General features: G+C 41.0%; 1 long non-coding RNA gene across 8 annotated transcripts in view; it reads left to right on the plus strand.

Annotated features, from left to right (window-relative positions):
• Positions 1-16,199, plus strand: part of LOC121947725 (uncharacterized) — a 54,484-nt gene that overhangs the window by 27,517 nt on the left and 10,768 nt on the right. For 7 of the 8 annotated variants that reach the window (XR_015777237.1, XR_015777240.1, XR_015777236.1 and 4 more), the window contains exon 6: positions 9,284-16,163. This is a non-coding gene — a long non-coding RNA (uncharacterized LOC121947725). The remainder of the gene's footprint in view (positions 1-9,283; positions 16,164-16,199) is intronic. The other variant, XR_015777242.1, reaches the window with a different exon arrangement.

Raw genomic sequence — 16,199 nt, forward strand, 5'->3', positions numbered from 1 at the left:
AAGGCTTAAATTTATGCATATTTAAGGGCAGGAGCACTTCATTGGCAGGCTTACTGCAAAGCGTTTAGTCAGTGCATCACATCCACCCTCTCGCTCCTCCACATCTCCAACATCTCTTCCAAATATGGTCCGTTCTCATTCAGCTCATTCTAAGGCAATGAAACACAGCTATTCTTATTTTCAGGTGATTATAAACTAAAGAAAACATGCCTATTGTTATAGTCTTTTTCTAATTTTACCATTATATCCCCCTAAATCCCACACACTGGACTTTTAAATGCTTTCTAAAGTATCGCTGACTTCTTTGAGCAAATAACAGAACTGAAAACCAGATTAAGCCCCTGTCATGTATAAACCAACAGAAAGAACCCGTGCAAACACACACAGACGTGTCCACATGCAGACACATACACAAAAACAACAGTCAAACAACAGACATTGCCACATGTTATTCATATGTTTGCGGAAGTGCTCTCAGCTCTTTTGAGGAAGCTCTCGCCATTATCCTGAAACATAAACCTTGCATGTCGTTAAAGTGGCTTTCTGGAAAACAATAGTGTCTGTCCTCGTATGCAGGGGTCCACGGAGGGATTTTTCTGTGCCACCCCCGATTCTCTCGCATCTTGTAGATGGCTCCTCTAATCGCCATGACTGACTGACCTTTAGGCCAGTCCCCTTCTGGGATTTACAGCTTTCACTGGCTTGACCTTTGCCACCCAACACTCCTACAGACACTCCCTTCACGTGAATCCAGCCCCAAAGCTGGACAAGAGCCACCGCCGGCCGATGTGTAGGCTGCCGCTGCTACCTCGGCATGTCAAAACCTCTCTAGGTGGTATGATTCAGTCGGTGGTTCATTAACCCCCACCCCCTACCACCCCCCTCTGCCCCCTACCTCCATAAAGAAAGTTTCCCCTTTGGCCTGGAGCAAGGTAGACCTGCTTAAAGCTCGGCCTAATGACGTGTGCCATGGTAGGAGAGGCTAAATGCCACCACCACATGTGGGGATGATTACAGGAAGTGGTGCAGAGTTGCAGGGGACCTCAGGACTTTAAGGGTGGGTGTGGGGGACCCAGTTGGGGCACGGAGGCTGTGAATTCCCAGAGGCCATTGTATGGGGCATCTCGGCAAAAGCCCCATCCTGGCCAGGTCACGCAAATTTAGGAGCCAATGAAAGTTTAGTCTGATGGGGGGTCATGCTCTTTTAATCTTTAATTAAACAGCCCTCACACTTTGTCTCAGCAGATTTAAAACAAAACAATCAGTGGTCTTCTAAGTACATAAGTGGGGTGACACTGCAGTTTTGGGGCTTTTGAATAAAACCCGCAGGTCGAACTTCTAAGTCTACAACCCTACTCAGCATAACACTCCGTCTGGGAAACACAGTAGCTAAAGTAATACAGCATTTCCTCTTTGGGGGGCAGTTAATCACCCCTGAGCAAACGTGTGCAGTGGAGCGTGAAGGCACCATTTCTCGCACACTTCACAATGAACCTTGTTTTAGTCCACTGCTCCACCCCGGCCAACATAGCCAAACCACAGATTGCTTTTCTGTTATCGCCCGCAAGAAAATGGCCCGGGTGAGATTATGATAAAACAATAAGAATAACAGGTTCGCCCCTTTGCCCAGCAAACAGTTTCAACAAGCTGGAGGAGCGACTTTGTCAGCTTTTATTTGCCAGTGAAGCTCACTCTTCCCACTTCTCCGTCTGTACGACTTCAAAGGTCACAAGTTATTATTTATTGCCTTGTTTGACTGTGGCTAATGAAATCCCCAGTGCCTTGATAGAGCAAGTTGGTAACCTCCTACCCAATGAAGTGGTCTTTTTTCTCTTTTCTCACAGACAAACAAAAACAAAACAACAAAGGAGAGGCGGTACATAAAGGAGCTTTGGTCAGATGGGTCACATGCTGTCCATTGAGTCTCCGGTCCATCAAGACCATTCAGCGGGCTCTATAAAACCGGCAGGCTGCTTAAATACCTGACAGTGAGAAAAGAAACAAAAACAAAGAGAAAGCGGGGGAACAACAGATAAAATAAATAAGACAGCCCCTGTGACTGATGTGTATAGATGGTGCCGGAGAGTCACTGACAATTCAAGAAATGTGGCTGTGGCCACAAAAGGCGGCTGGAAAATACTGAAGGAGCTTGCTGGGCACATTTTTTAGGCCTTTCCCACTTGGACCCCCTTTTGAGTCTTTGTCTGTGCTCCCGGTCCATGAGAAAAGTCAATCACAGACACTTGGCTGTAGATTCTTGGTTTTTCTTATGGCAGTTAGTTCCCCCAGTATTAAGCCAAGATACTCTGTGTTTGCGTAACTAATTAAAGATAGAGATCTCTATTCCACTTTTAAACAACAATTAAAGGAAATAGTAGAAATACAGTGCTTTTCCTGTCATACCCTGATTAAGATGTTACTCATATTTTAGCCTGAAAATATGGCAACATCAAAAGATGAGTGGAGAAGAAAGATAAATACTGGGCAGTGATTAAAATCCATATTTATGCAGCCCAATTTTCCTTGCGAGGGAATTCAATGTGTTGGTTAGCTGGCTCCATTTGATCTGTGCAGAGAAAAGAGATGTCTGAACCTCGGGGGCCTGTGATCCCAGGCTAATGCATGGGCAAAAACAGTCAATTATATTGTAAATTATGGGGAGAGGGGCATCAAAATGTTTGAACGCCACATTTTTTTCCCCCTCACAGATTAAAAAAAAAAAGTCTGCGGAACGCAAAAAAAAAAAAAAAATGCGGAAAATAAACAGGTTGGATCAGTGAGCATTTGGAGAATCAGATTTATCAACGCTGACGTTTAATTATAGCAAAATAATCGCACAGTTTGTGCAACAGAGCGGCTACACTCAGGCAGGCAAACAAGAAGAAAAAAAATTACATGACCTTAAAATACCTCTTAAACCTCACACAGTGACAGAGGAATTCTTTCAGGGACTATAAAGCCAGAAGTTTACATCAATACCTCTACAATCTGCCTCTATGCCTGTGTCTCGTCTCCTGTCACAAAGAATAGGCTAAACAGTAAGATGTTGTTCTGATCTTTTCTTTCCCAATTCCAGTCAAGTAATCCACTGTAGCACCGACCTCCCTCCTTTAACAGAGCTCCTCCACAACTCCGAGCACAGATTTCACAGTCTGCACAATAACACAAGTAGCAAAGTTTACTCTTTTATTTGAATGGGAAGTGTTTTCATGTTCAAGCCAAGGAATAAGTGTATAATTTCCCCAATGCCCCGTTTTCTTGCAGTGTTTGCTATAAATCAGAGTGTACGTGCCCTTGGGCTGTGTGGAGAGCATTTACACTCTGCGTCAGGCTGAAATCGCAGCTCAGCTCATGTCTCTAACCTCGTGTTCTTTCTGACCCTGCAGATATCCAGTATACCACAAATATTAACTTAATGCTGTAAAGCAGTCTGCAGGTCTTTGCACTGTTTTGATCTGCATAGTCTGACCCTCTATAATCTGGACTCAGGCATCTTTTTTGCTGTCATTACAGTGACACAAAAACAACTCTGTGCATGTTTGGTGAGATATTCTATGTTAGCTTTCATAGTGATCAACAAGTCTTTGTTTTAAAGCAATCAATTGCAGCAACTGTTGATATGAATTGTATCCTTCCTCACAGGGGCTTAGCACTGATTTCTGGCCTCTGTCTCTATGCCCCCACCCCCGCGATCCATGTCTCTTTCACACACCTATTCAATTTTTTTTTTCAACAAATAATTGAGCATTTCATATCGCGTTTAAATAAGTCGCCAAATAAAAATCAGTGTTATGTGCTGTGATAAGTCTGCAGCACAGTTTGAAATTTCACTTCAACTTTCTTCTCTCAACACCATGTACGCTACCATTACTGTGTGATACTTTTATTATGGTTAAATGAGGTTTGCTTGGACTATTATTCTTAAGAGAACAATAATTTCCTCATGTTTAAGTATTAATCATTCCCCAGGTAAACCGTTAAAAATACAGTTCCATGTTAAAGGAGAACTACACCCATTTTCAAAATTCATGCATCTTATTCATATGGTCAAAGAGAGTTCAGAAAATACAAGTAAACATGAACAACTCTCACCTAAATCCAAAAACTAGAGTGCTAAAACTCAAATTTGTGATGTCATAGGAAAGTCTGGAGCTGCGCAATAGACGGTGAATTGGGAAAGATGTTATAGACCGAATTACGTTGTTTATTTACAATAACTTCTGGGTAGAAAACCTGCTCATCATGAACATAGAATCAAACAACACAAATCAAATCAAATGCTGCCTCAACTGATTAGTTATAAGCCCACCGAAAGGATCAGTATCAGTTTAAGTGTACACTATATTAAGAATATTTTCACCACTTTCCCTAGCTGACAGGATGCCCTTTCTGACTGGGATTTAAGGCCGTTTTATTAAAACCACCACTGACTAAACAGTAATTTATCTCACCAGAACATTGAGATGCTGGTCTAACACGGTCTTGATCAGTTAGTGTTTAAGATAAAGCAGAGAAAAATATTTGAATACAGCATACACGTACACGGATACTTTTTAGGTTGCTAAAATGCATTCTGCTGCGGTCCCGTCCACAGCAGTAAATAGCTGAGCTTTTGTGCTGGTAGATTTGGTTAATCAAATATGGTAGTAAAGCAGCACATAAAATAAGCACAGCAAAAACGACACACAGGTCGGACATCTGTGTTCAACTATATATCTTTAAATGTTACAGTTCTGATTGAAAATGTCAACAGAATCAACAAGTTTGGCTTATTTTACATATATCCCCACAATTCTTATCAATTGCCATTTGTCTACACGGACGTTACTGTTGTTAGTGCGATGTCATGATAGATAGATGACGCTGAGAGCAGCCGTGGGGAACGGTCTGAGGATATGGGTACATTTTCTGTTTCTAAACTGAGAACACTACAGTAGAATAAATCCTATTTAGGTAAATAAAATAAAATAATTACTCCCATTCATTATTTATGGAGCAGCCCCAGACCCAGACCCAATGGCATCCCAAGTTTAAGACTTAATTCTCTGGTTTCTGGTTTTGAGAGAGTAGCTCGTGTTTGCGAATATTGATTGAATTTTCCTCGGCCATGGAAATAGCATTTTGGAATTCTTAATTTAAGTGTAGTTATCCTTTAATTTTCGAACCCCTACATTGAGAAAATGATGCCACTGGCTTCGTGCAAGCTTAAAAAACTGAGCAAAGCCAAACTTTTCAGTGGGGCCCCTAATCAGTCCCACTCTCCCCCCAGTATGACGCCACTGCTCCCTCATCTTTAAAGACACGTCAGAGACGAGCAGGCCGAGTTAAGAGTAAAATAATTAAAATGTATCACAAATTGATGAGTCCCAGAGTGCAAAAGAAACAACTATATTGAAACAAGACTCAAAACACCAGGATGAAAAGATTTGCTGCACAAAATCTACCTTTTCTATCGAGATCAGCCTCGGTGAAGACAAATGATGATGTGCTCACACCTTCATGGAGCTATTTTGATTCCCTCATTCTGCTGTGCTTCACATGCATGCTCCAAAATTGCAATTCCACTTTGTCACTGTGACCAGTGGGCAAAAAAACTAAACACCAGTTAATTCTCTGCTTGAAATGGCATATACATGAGTAATCATCTGTCGTAATCTCGCCAATGTTTTCCAGTAATGGAATAGATATTATGTTATTTCTTGCATGATGAGATGTGGTCGGCTCTCTCTTTGATCTCGTGCACTCGCCAGGAAGAGGTAGATTAAAAGGCTCGTGAAATCAAAATAAAGCTTGAATTGGTTTTTAGTGGAGGCGCTTGAATGCAAAAATTAGCTTTATGCAAAACATCGGGGGCACGTGCACATGGCGGCAACACCAACAGCTGTCTCGTGCTCATATAACCTGGCGTATTTCTGATGTCCTCATTTGAAATGCAGTGCCAGGTAGCCGGGTGCAGTTTTATTAAGGGATCACGTGTAACCTGAAAATCCACACTTTTAGGTTATGCTTTTACATGTGCTCGGAGATCACAGTCTATAAAATAATAAGCATGTCTTTGGTCATATTGCTGTGTGGTCAGAGGAAAGATGAGGGCTCCTTTTAGTGTAGGGCTGAAGTCAGGGGGGTGGCTATTTGAAGTGAGCACAGAGAGCTGGGTTTGATTGGATAAATCTAGGGCTTCACAGAGGAGCTGCCCCTGGTACAGGAGGGGGGGAGCAGATATATATTTTTTTTTCCTGTGGCATTTTTCCCCCATGCAAGAAAAAACGATGGGCACTGGAGCTAGGCTGGAACGTGATCATAGGCCAGCACCAGACCAGAGAGCTCCCCATTAAGGTTTTGGGTTATAAACAGCATCTGTTTCAAATAGGGCTAAGACTAGAGGAGCACTCACTCCCTCTTTCCCTCTGCCTGTACCACAGATCTGGCACAAACTATCAAGTCTCTCCTCTCTCCCCTTGCTTCTCCCATCTCATCTCATTGCATCTCTATTCTCCCTCCTCTTTAGAGTTTTATACGCCTCCTGCTCATTATAGCCCTAAAAGAAAAGGATTTATTTATTGCAAAAATACTCAGCGCAGCATAGGCGCGCTTGCTAGTTTGTGTTTGGTGCCATAACTCTGACGTGCAGTGGCTCAAGAGCCATGCAAGTGTCAACACAAACCACAAAATCACCAGTTGTTTTCACTGGTTTCCGTAACCTTGTCCTTATTATCCCTGTGAGCACAAAATAAGAAGGACAAGGATATTTTGAGCAGAAATTGAAATGACATGTGGCCCACAGAGGAAAATAGACCTGACGGGCTCTTTTCAAATCTTAGGTAAATAGCCTGATATTACAGCATAAGCAGCTTTACAATTGTCTTAAACAGAAAACAGTCTACCAGCTGAGGTCTCTTGGAAAGACTCTTAAAGAGGCTGTGTGCCGCCCTCTGCTGGACAACATGTACAATTATGTTTGTCGCTTCTGTGAGATTTCACTCCAAGAACATCAAGCAGATTGACTCTAATGTAGACATCACAGTTTCCCTCCATTATTTATGTTTGATTGATTGATTTAGATTTAATTCAACTGTCATTAGGAGGATCGTTTAGTTTCAAATGAAAGAGCATCTTTGCGCCAAGTGTTGCATCCACCCTGAGACGATATAAAGCTCGAGACAGGCTCAAGTAGCTTCTGCTTAGAGTAAACAGGAAGTGTGTTATATTTACACCAAAACCCCACTAATCCTTTTTCTGTGGACTGGTATCATTAGGGACTAGCATGAGAGTGTTCTTGGCATGTTGCCTCTCCAAATAACAGCTATTAGGGGGCTGCATCCTCTTTTTATCCAGCACCAACGGACATTTGAAGTCTTTCTCCAGAAAATGTCTGAACCATTTTAATTATTTGGACACTCAGATTTGCTTAAAAAATGACAGGAAAAAAAAATAGACACTATTTAAATCCGGCGTGCTTTTGTTGGTAAGTGATAAGGTGACTGATTTCAAGTTGAAAGGCTGAGGAGAGGGTGGAGGTAGGTCTTTGTTCCCAGCTTGCTGAGTGTGTGTGCAGAGCTCTAAGCTGCACCTATTTGAACACTATGTATTAAAGTTTATAGCAGCTTGGGGCCCCTGGAGTGAGCGAGAGAAGAGCGAGAGAGAGAAATAAAGAGTCTCCAGAAAAGAGAAGTCACAGCTTTGTCTATTCAGAAATGACATGACACAAAGTTGCCGCTTTGTTCCTTGCCTTTTTAACGGTGTGACAGCTGAGCTGCGATCAGAAATTTGTATGGGGGAGTACGTATGTACACTCATCCACTCTCTGTCTGACACCCATGTCAAAATAAGCCCTTGCAAAACACATTTTTACCCCTTTAGTTTCCTTCAGGAGAGAAAAATTAAAGCATGTCAAATGGTCCACGCCGTGATTTAAAGGACTTTCTTCAGAGACAGGTCTGCTGCAGTGTAATAGACTGGCTTTGCTGCTTGGCACGAAAGGCTGGGTGAGGACCGGCTTACACTATCTCCGGACACTGTCTGGACTGAGACTGGCCAACAGATGGTCACCTGGATTAATAGAGTCAATTAATTCATCCCATTATGTAATTAAGGATGGAGTCTGATGAGCAGAGAGGGCCAGGCTTGGCTTCCTAAGATGTTAAGCATCTGATTTATCTCCTAAAAAAAGCAAACTGGCGGCAGTTATCTATCAAACAGCACCGCAGTGTGGCAAAACAACTGTTCAAAACATGAGCAGTGCACAAGGTGGGGGAGGGAACCCTTTATTTTTCCTCATGATTTGCCGGTATCTGTCATCAGGTAGAGGATGAATTGCCCTAATGAGTGCCGGTTGGTCAAAATAAGGACACTTAAAAGAGATGCAGGATTTTTGTTTTATTCCTTATTTTATTTAACCTTTATTGAACAAGGAGAAGTGCCACTGACAATCAAAATCTTCTTTTTAGGAGAGTTCTGGCCGAGATAGCGGCATGAACATTTTCACGCAAAAGCACAAACAGACTAAAAACACAACAGCAGAAAAGTTAAAACAAGCAGCACAAATTTTCCCAAACAAAAGCAAACAACAGAATTAAAACAAACTTACTAACTCCATAGTAGGTGTAGATTTCAGGGAGGGGAGGGGGGCATTTTTTTCCTTCTAATAAAACATGAAATTAGTATTATATATTAGTATTATAATATTTAGACCATGAATTCATACCGAAAATGCATAAATTAGTGCAAAAATTCACCAGAATGCAGGAAATTAAGTGCTTGTACATGGTTTTGTTTTATTAAAGAATTAATAGTAGAAATTAATTCTGAACAGCAGACCATTTCTATCATTTTATGCAATGTTAAACTTTGTTTAATGCATTATTTTGCAAGTTATATTTGTTTTGCATTTTCCATAATGTGTCTGTATGTATATGTGCTTATTAGAACATGTACAGAACATGTGTACATGTATATAAATATATATTCTTCTATATATATATTTGTTTATACATTTGTGTATGTATATTTATCATCCTGTTTTACCATTTTTATTATTTCACAAATACCTCATTATTGTTACTTCATCATTTTTCTGTTTTTATTGTATTGTGAAGCACTTTAAAAGTGTTTTTAATACATATATCATACAATTTTTTTATTATTATTAATCTAAATTGTAGTTGTAGTAGTAGTAGTAGTAGTTGTAGTTGTAGTTGTATTGTATTTGTAGCAGTATTTTGTATCCTGTACAGTACATGTATAAAACAAAGTAGGATTAATAATCACGCCTGTCTCTTTGCAGTAACCCAGTTGATCCACTAGAGGGTGCTCCAGTGTCGCTGCAGCAGCAGCAGCAGCAGCAGCAGCAGCCCCAGCCCCCTGATCTGCTCCCCTGCACACACTCACTCACTGTGAGTTGCAGAGAAGATCTGAGGTGAGAAAAAGCGTTTCGAGGGCACAGCTGATGAAATGTTGGATCACAGCGAGGAAAGGGACGACATGAAAGTGTTGACGCCTTCCTTCCCCGAAATACGTGAGCACATCCATTACATCTGGATTCAGACAGAATTAAGTAATCCTCATTATGTGGCTTCCTGTGCTTTTGCAATGGCTTTTTCAAGTGTGTGCAAGTCTGCCTGCGTGTTTTCCCCATTTGCGTTATTGTATAATAAATGCTGTATTTACCCACCTGGAGAAGATTTATGATGAGCGCCACAAGAGTGAGTGTGAGTGATTTCCTGTCAGGATCAATGCATATGATCTTAAGCTGTCACCACTCACCTCATGTTTCAATTATAAACCTCACTTCTTCTCTGATGAAAGCTCTGTAACAACATGTGTTCTGAAATAGAGGATGAAAGCAGAAGAAGAAGAAGAGAAGCTTATCTGCTGTATGTCACTCATAACAGCTACTTTCAAACAGAACAAAATGTTTTATAAGCAGAAACATGCAAAAGCCGCACATTTTAATCCCACAATTTATATCAGTGTATCTACACAAGTGACATTGTGTTAATTTGGCTAAAACGATACAGAATCGCAGGAATCCTCTCAAATGGGGACTTTGGCGAATCACTTCCCAGTAGGGTGCACGGTCAGTGGGGGGTACGTCCGGCTGAAGACCTCCTGTGAGCTTGGGAAGAGGGGGGTCACACACACGCAGATACAAGAATTTTGTAATCTCAGCTTCTCCTATTAATTACCACTTCATAATCTCCCAGGGTTTTCACACATATCAAGAGCTGGTCCTGTGCTCATTTAATTTAATGTAGGTTGGTACGGGAGGATAAGAGGCAGGACGGTTAAGCTGATCTCTCTTACCCCCCTCTTCCTCAGCATCCCATTGAAAACACGGCCCAGCCAGAAAAGAGGATGCTGTCTAAGACGTGACTAATCTCGGCGCAAACTCTCAGTCTAGCCTGCTTGCAAACTGTTAGATGTCTAAGAACAATGTTGCGTCTGAAACTCCGCTGACCTTTCTTTGTTTTTGTCCTAAAAGACAGCCATTTGGGACCTGCTGGATTAGGCCGGCTGTTTATGGGTCCGTGGAGCCTGGAGGTCTGAGTGATGGAGGGAAATAGCCTGGCCCTCTGTGTGGCCGGTAGGGTGTGTCTCACTGCCCTTTGCTGGATTGCATTTGCTACATCAAAGAGCCGTACTTTCTCTGTGCTTATCCAAGAGCAAAGCTATCCAGTATGGAGTTTAGTTCTCACTGGGGAGCAGGGGAAAATGAGGTTAGTGCCGCACACTTTAGAGGTTAGAGGGGTGGTGGAGAGGAGAGGAGAGGAGAGGAGAGGAAAGAGAGAGAGGAGAGGAGGAGAGAAGGAGAGGAGAGGAGAGAAGAAGAGAGGAGGGGAGAGGAGAGGAGGAGAGGCACCACTGCTACATAGGAGATACAAACAGAGTTTTTGGTGGATTTGTGCCTATTTGTGGTTATTTTGTGTCTATTTGGGGTTATTTTGTGTACTTTTAGTCATTTTGTGTCTCCTTGTGGTTGTCTTGTGTCTTTATAGTCTTTTGGGGGCTTGTTGAGGTAATTTTATGTCTTATTTTGGTGGTCATTTTTTTTCTGCCAGTGGTTTTGTGTATTTTTGTCATGGTTTAGTATCATTTTCTGTTCTTTTTTGTCTGTTTGGTGTTATTTTGTGTCTCTGTGGTTTTGTGTTTTGTGTCTTTTAGTTTATGTTTATTTGTCTTTGAGATAATTGTGTGTATTATTGAGATAAGTTTGTGTCTTTTTGTAGTCATTTTGTGTCTCATTTGTGGTAATTTTGTTTATCTTTGTAGTCTTTATCATTTTATAGTTTTGTGTCTCTTTGAGGTAAATTATTGCTGTTGTGTGTCTCTTGGTAGTCACAAAGAGACACCCTGTGTTTTGTATACATTTGAGTCTCTTATTGAAGACATTTTCTGTATTATTCAGGTAGTTTCTAAGTAAGTCTCTTTGATATAATATTGTGTCATTTTGTGTCCCTTTGTAGTCACATTGTGTCTGCTTGTGGTTTATTTGTGTATCTTTCTAGTCTTTATGAATCTTTCTGTGGTTTTGTGTGTCTCTAAGGTCATTTTCTGTCACTATTTCTTTAATTTTATGTTTACTTGTAGTCATTTTGTGTCTCCCTGTGGTTGTTTGTGTATCTTTGGAGAGGAGAGGAGAAAAGGTGCCAATGAAGTGACACTAGATTTACACACTACATTTTTAGCTTTCACTGTTCAAAGCCAGTCTGCAGGATGCTGTAATTAAACATTTCAAACTTCACTTGCCACTTAACAATCCTAAAATAGAAACTTAACTGCAGCACGAAGAGCTTTTCACCTGAACTCAGTGGAGCAGTTGAAACACAAACCTGTCTTCCTGTTTGTTTTGATCCTACTGAGATGTGACAGCTGTTAGTCGCAACGTGTCTTTCAGATGACAACTCCGTGTTGATCTCGTGTCTCACTATGCAAATATGATCTGCACTAAGTGAGATAAGACACCTCACATTTCATCTCATACATAACAACTTATATTAAGTTGTTTTTCTGAATTTCTATACCTTAAAAGAGAGACACACAGCCCTGCACCTTGTCTTTAAAATCACAAAGATGTCACAAATCTCCTTTTGTTTCCACTGTGAAGGGTGTTTGAATATAAATCAGTTCCTAGTTTTGTTCAGCAGGTGGCAGCATTGGATATAAAATGCAATCCACAAAAACGAGGACAAAAATCAGCAACATGTCACAGGGCCATAATTAATTCCATTTATCTCCTTGATGTATTTATATCTACGGCATTTTTGTTGTCATCAGGCGACAAAATGGCTTAGGTTCTTTTTGTAGCAGGTAGTTTTTTTCACACAATGACAGAATGCAAGTGAACATGTTTTGACATGAGTCTCGGGGGACTGTTACACCTCTGTCCCCTTATCTTCTCGCTCCGCTAATATCTTTCTGAAAAATGACTGCAAATAGACACGCTGAAACATTTATGTAACATATATAAATATATAAATATTTTTAAAGCAGAAGTGAAGATGTGTTTGAGGTCCCCTGCTGCACGGAAAATAAAAAATTGTTACTGGTGCACATTAGTCAGATATTATCTTCCCACTTGAAATGAGCAAAGCAGTTAAGGCTTGAGCCCTAAAGCCATATAGTGTTAAAGAGCCTTTACTTGCTCTTGTGTCTCATCACACAGGGCTGGTTATTGACTCATCTCTGTGAATGTATTGGCCCTGATAGGCCGTAACTCTACAGGGAACAGTTCCACTTGTGAGGGCTAACCTCTGGAGCCACTTTGTGAAAGCACTAATACAGGCTGTGGCTGGCTGACTGCAGACGCCTAATGCACCAAAAAGGAAATAAGGGGGCTGAGCAAAATCAGGAAGTTGGTGCAAAAATGAGAGGATGCGATGTGGCTGAGGAGGAGGAGGACTGGCGCGCTGAGCCAGTGGAGGAGGTGTGGAGCTGTGAAGAGAAACATGACCCCAGGGCATTTTCCCCTACAGCAAAGAACTGTGTAAAGTGAGATTAGCTGGACCACAGGGGGCATTAACACTGGAGTCTCTGGCGTCAGTAGATGATTTACCAGGGTTAAGCCCAGCGAATATCACAAGATAAGACAAAGTCAGTGTGGACAGTCAGCTATAGCACAACTAAAGAGACATAGGTCACCTCAGATAACCTCTCAGTCGCTCTCCGTTTCTTCTGGGTTCATAATATGAATGACAAATAAAATGAGTCAGTGTTTCTGCTTTTGGTGGCTCTTTGAAGATGAAACGAGTGATATTTGTGGATATTCTTGCTCTTACAAAGGTTACAGCAGCTCATCAAAACCTTTCCGGCTTGAAAAAAAAAAATCTATTAGTGACACCAAAATAACGCTGCTCAAAATTACTCTTAAGAAAGAGACAGGTAACTTTTGTCTGTGGTGGCTTTTTTTTTCTGATGGCTGTTTTTAGCCACAGATCATAACTCTTTTCAGTCGCTCAAAACGTAATTTGTGCAAGGATGTGTGGACCCACACTAATATGCACACACAGTTATCGCAGATCTTCTCCACCAAGAGGGAGGGCGCCAAAATCGCCCCCAGCCACCACTGCCCCACCCCCACAAAATCAAACAGAAGGAAACGACGGAGTGTGTTGTAGATGGAGAGGAAAAGAGCATTTGTAAAACAGGATCTGGGAAGGAAATCTGGGGCACAGTTTAAAACCAGGAAGACAAATTTTGCAAATTTGCCAACCCACTTTCATCCCAAATCTTCAGGACTGCCACTGTAGCTGGAACTACATGGCAAAATTTGATGTGCTGGGTACCCTCCTGGGTTAGTTTTGGATGTTCAGGGATAGCATGTCAGTTAATGCTCATTACATGCATTATGTCTTTTTAAAATAAACTCTTGTTTTTGTAGGAAATGTACAGTTTCTATTCGTTGAATGCATACAGTCTTTTTCAAAATAAACTCATTAGGTTAAAAAATAACATTTTTGGGCAACCAAAGAATGCAGTTAGGTTTAGAAAAAAGATAACAACTTTTGGTAATAAAAAAATGTAAGGCTACATAACATTTGTCACTATAGAAGAGTATGCTACACATACTAGAAAACATGTTATTATTAAAATAACTTGATTGTGTTTTGGTTTCACACAGGCCACAGCGGGCTCTCGGGTAAAAGTCTAGAGCTTTATTGACCTTTTCATCTCCATTCCTCCCGACCCTACGCAGACTTTCTCGCTCTTTTTACTCTAGTTGTTGCCAACAATAAATGTTGATACCACTCGAGGGTACCTCTGTTTGTCTGTGTCTTATGCTAACAGGCCACCGATTCAGCGTCTGTATTTGACAAGTTGGGAATGAAACTGAGTTTGCTGCATATGCATGTGAGTAATATGCACCACACTTGTAGTGGATCTTTTTGGGGTGACACCTTCAGGTGGAACACTAAAATTGCTCCTAACATCCTCCCACCCCCCACCAGAAATTTTTGACATTCAAGAATAATCTTATATAAGAAAAATAAGGAGAAAAAAAGGCAGTTGAGGAGGAGAAAATGTAAAGGCAACATTAAGAAAACAAAAAGATGAAATTTGCAAGTTTGCACATAACATATTTTCCTATTGTTTTATTTGTAATAATATCTCATTAGCTCTTGGTTTGGTTCCTAATAAATATAAATAGATATATGGGGGTCATGCACAGTTTGCATGACCAGACACCTGGACACACACATGGCTTGTTGGCCGGCAATGAGAACCGTACGGATTCAGTCTATCTAACATGTAAGGTTAACTGCAGACGACAAGTCTTTGAGCAACCCCTGCATGTATGCTATCTTCATTTCTCTTGTGTCACTATTCATTTTGCCCTGGAGGAAGATGAAAAGTACTGTAGCATCAAACACACTGCCCCTCTTCAGCTGCCCACCCGCCCACTGCGGCCAGTCAGAGGATTGTACTGCACTCACACACACACTTTTTAAAAAAGATATTTTCCCACACGATCCTTACAAGACTCTGAACTTCTGTCTTCTCCAACAAAATCATTCACACTATTCACTTAAGGAAGACAGCACTGTTTCACGCCTGCTTTTCTCTTTCACTGTCGGTAGAATAATTGTGACCTATTGCCCAAAACCTTGGCCCAGATTCTTTTCAACCAGATCTGTTATACATCCTAAAGCTTCACTGTTTTCTTGTCGGTCAGCTGTATTTAAAAAAAAAGTTTGATTTGGACATGGTTTGACACATAACCCCCACCCTCCTCACACCTAAACCCTCTGAGAAATTCCCAATTGATCCAAATGACCGAGCTAATTTAGAGGAAGGTGTAGACTGCTCTCGAGAGCACAGAGACTTTCAGGTTTATAAAAGAGATCTATATCCGCAGCCTAACATCCAACGCTGTCAGCCTCCACAGACTAGGCATGCTGTGATTACATAACCAGAATCTGAATATGGGGAGAGAAGACAGGAAGGAACAGACATACTGTACTGATGATAATTATCTCACACTCTATCCTGGCACTGTAACAACCTCTGATAATACTGGCTGTACAATAGATCAGAGACACAAACTTCAAATTCAGATTTCTTTCAGTGTGCTGAAAGGTGAATTATCTCTTTTGAGGGTGACACTAGAACTAAAAGTCTGTCTGCCGATTTAAGATAGCACCTTTGCAGCATTTGTAATGACTTTTTTAATCATGGCTAATCTAATGACGATCATTATGTAATCTGACGGCACTATCAGTTAATAATGGATGAGCAGTTAATGAAACAATGGGTGGATGATTTAAAATCACAATACGAAGATAAGTCTTCATTTGTGTGAGACACACGAAAGACCTCAGTGTCAATTAAATTCAACACAGTTGTATTTAAACAGCAGTGTGAGCGTGTACTCTCAGTTAGGATTCCTTCAGCGTTCATTGTTCAGGAAATTTTTTTATTGGGAGCCAAATTATCCACAGAGGTCTCCCACTCTCCGTAACAAATGGACCAGGTTATTGAAAACATTAAAATTTGTTTCACATCACACATTTTCCTGATGTTACTCTAGTTGAACGCCTACTAATGTGAGCTCACCTTTTGTCTCTGATAATTTAAGATCCAAATGACCAGGAGGATTTGACGGGGAGCAGAATTATCCACAGAGGTTCCTTCCTCTCTAAAACAAAGGCATTCAGGGATTCAAACTGGTAAGAATTTTGAATAAAGCAGTTTCATGTCAAAAA

Source organism: Plectropomus leopardus, chromosome 8, assembly GCF_026936395.1.
Source record: "Plectropomus leopardus strain MGB_pleo_1.0 chromosome 8, ASM2693639v1, whole genome shotgun sequence".
NCBI classification, from domain to species: Eukaryota; Metazoa; Chordata; class Actinopteri; order Perciformes; family Serranidae; genus Plectropomus; species Plectropomus leopardus.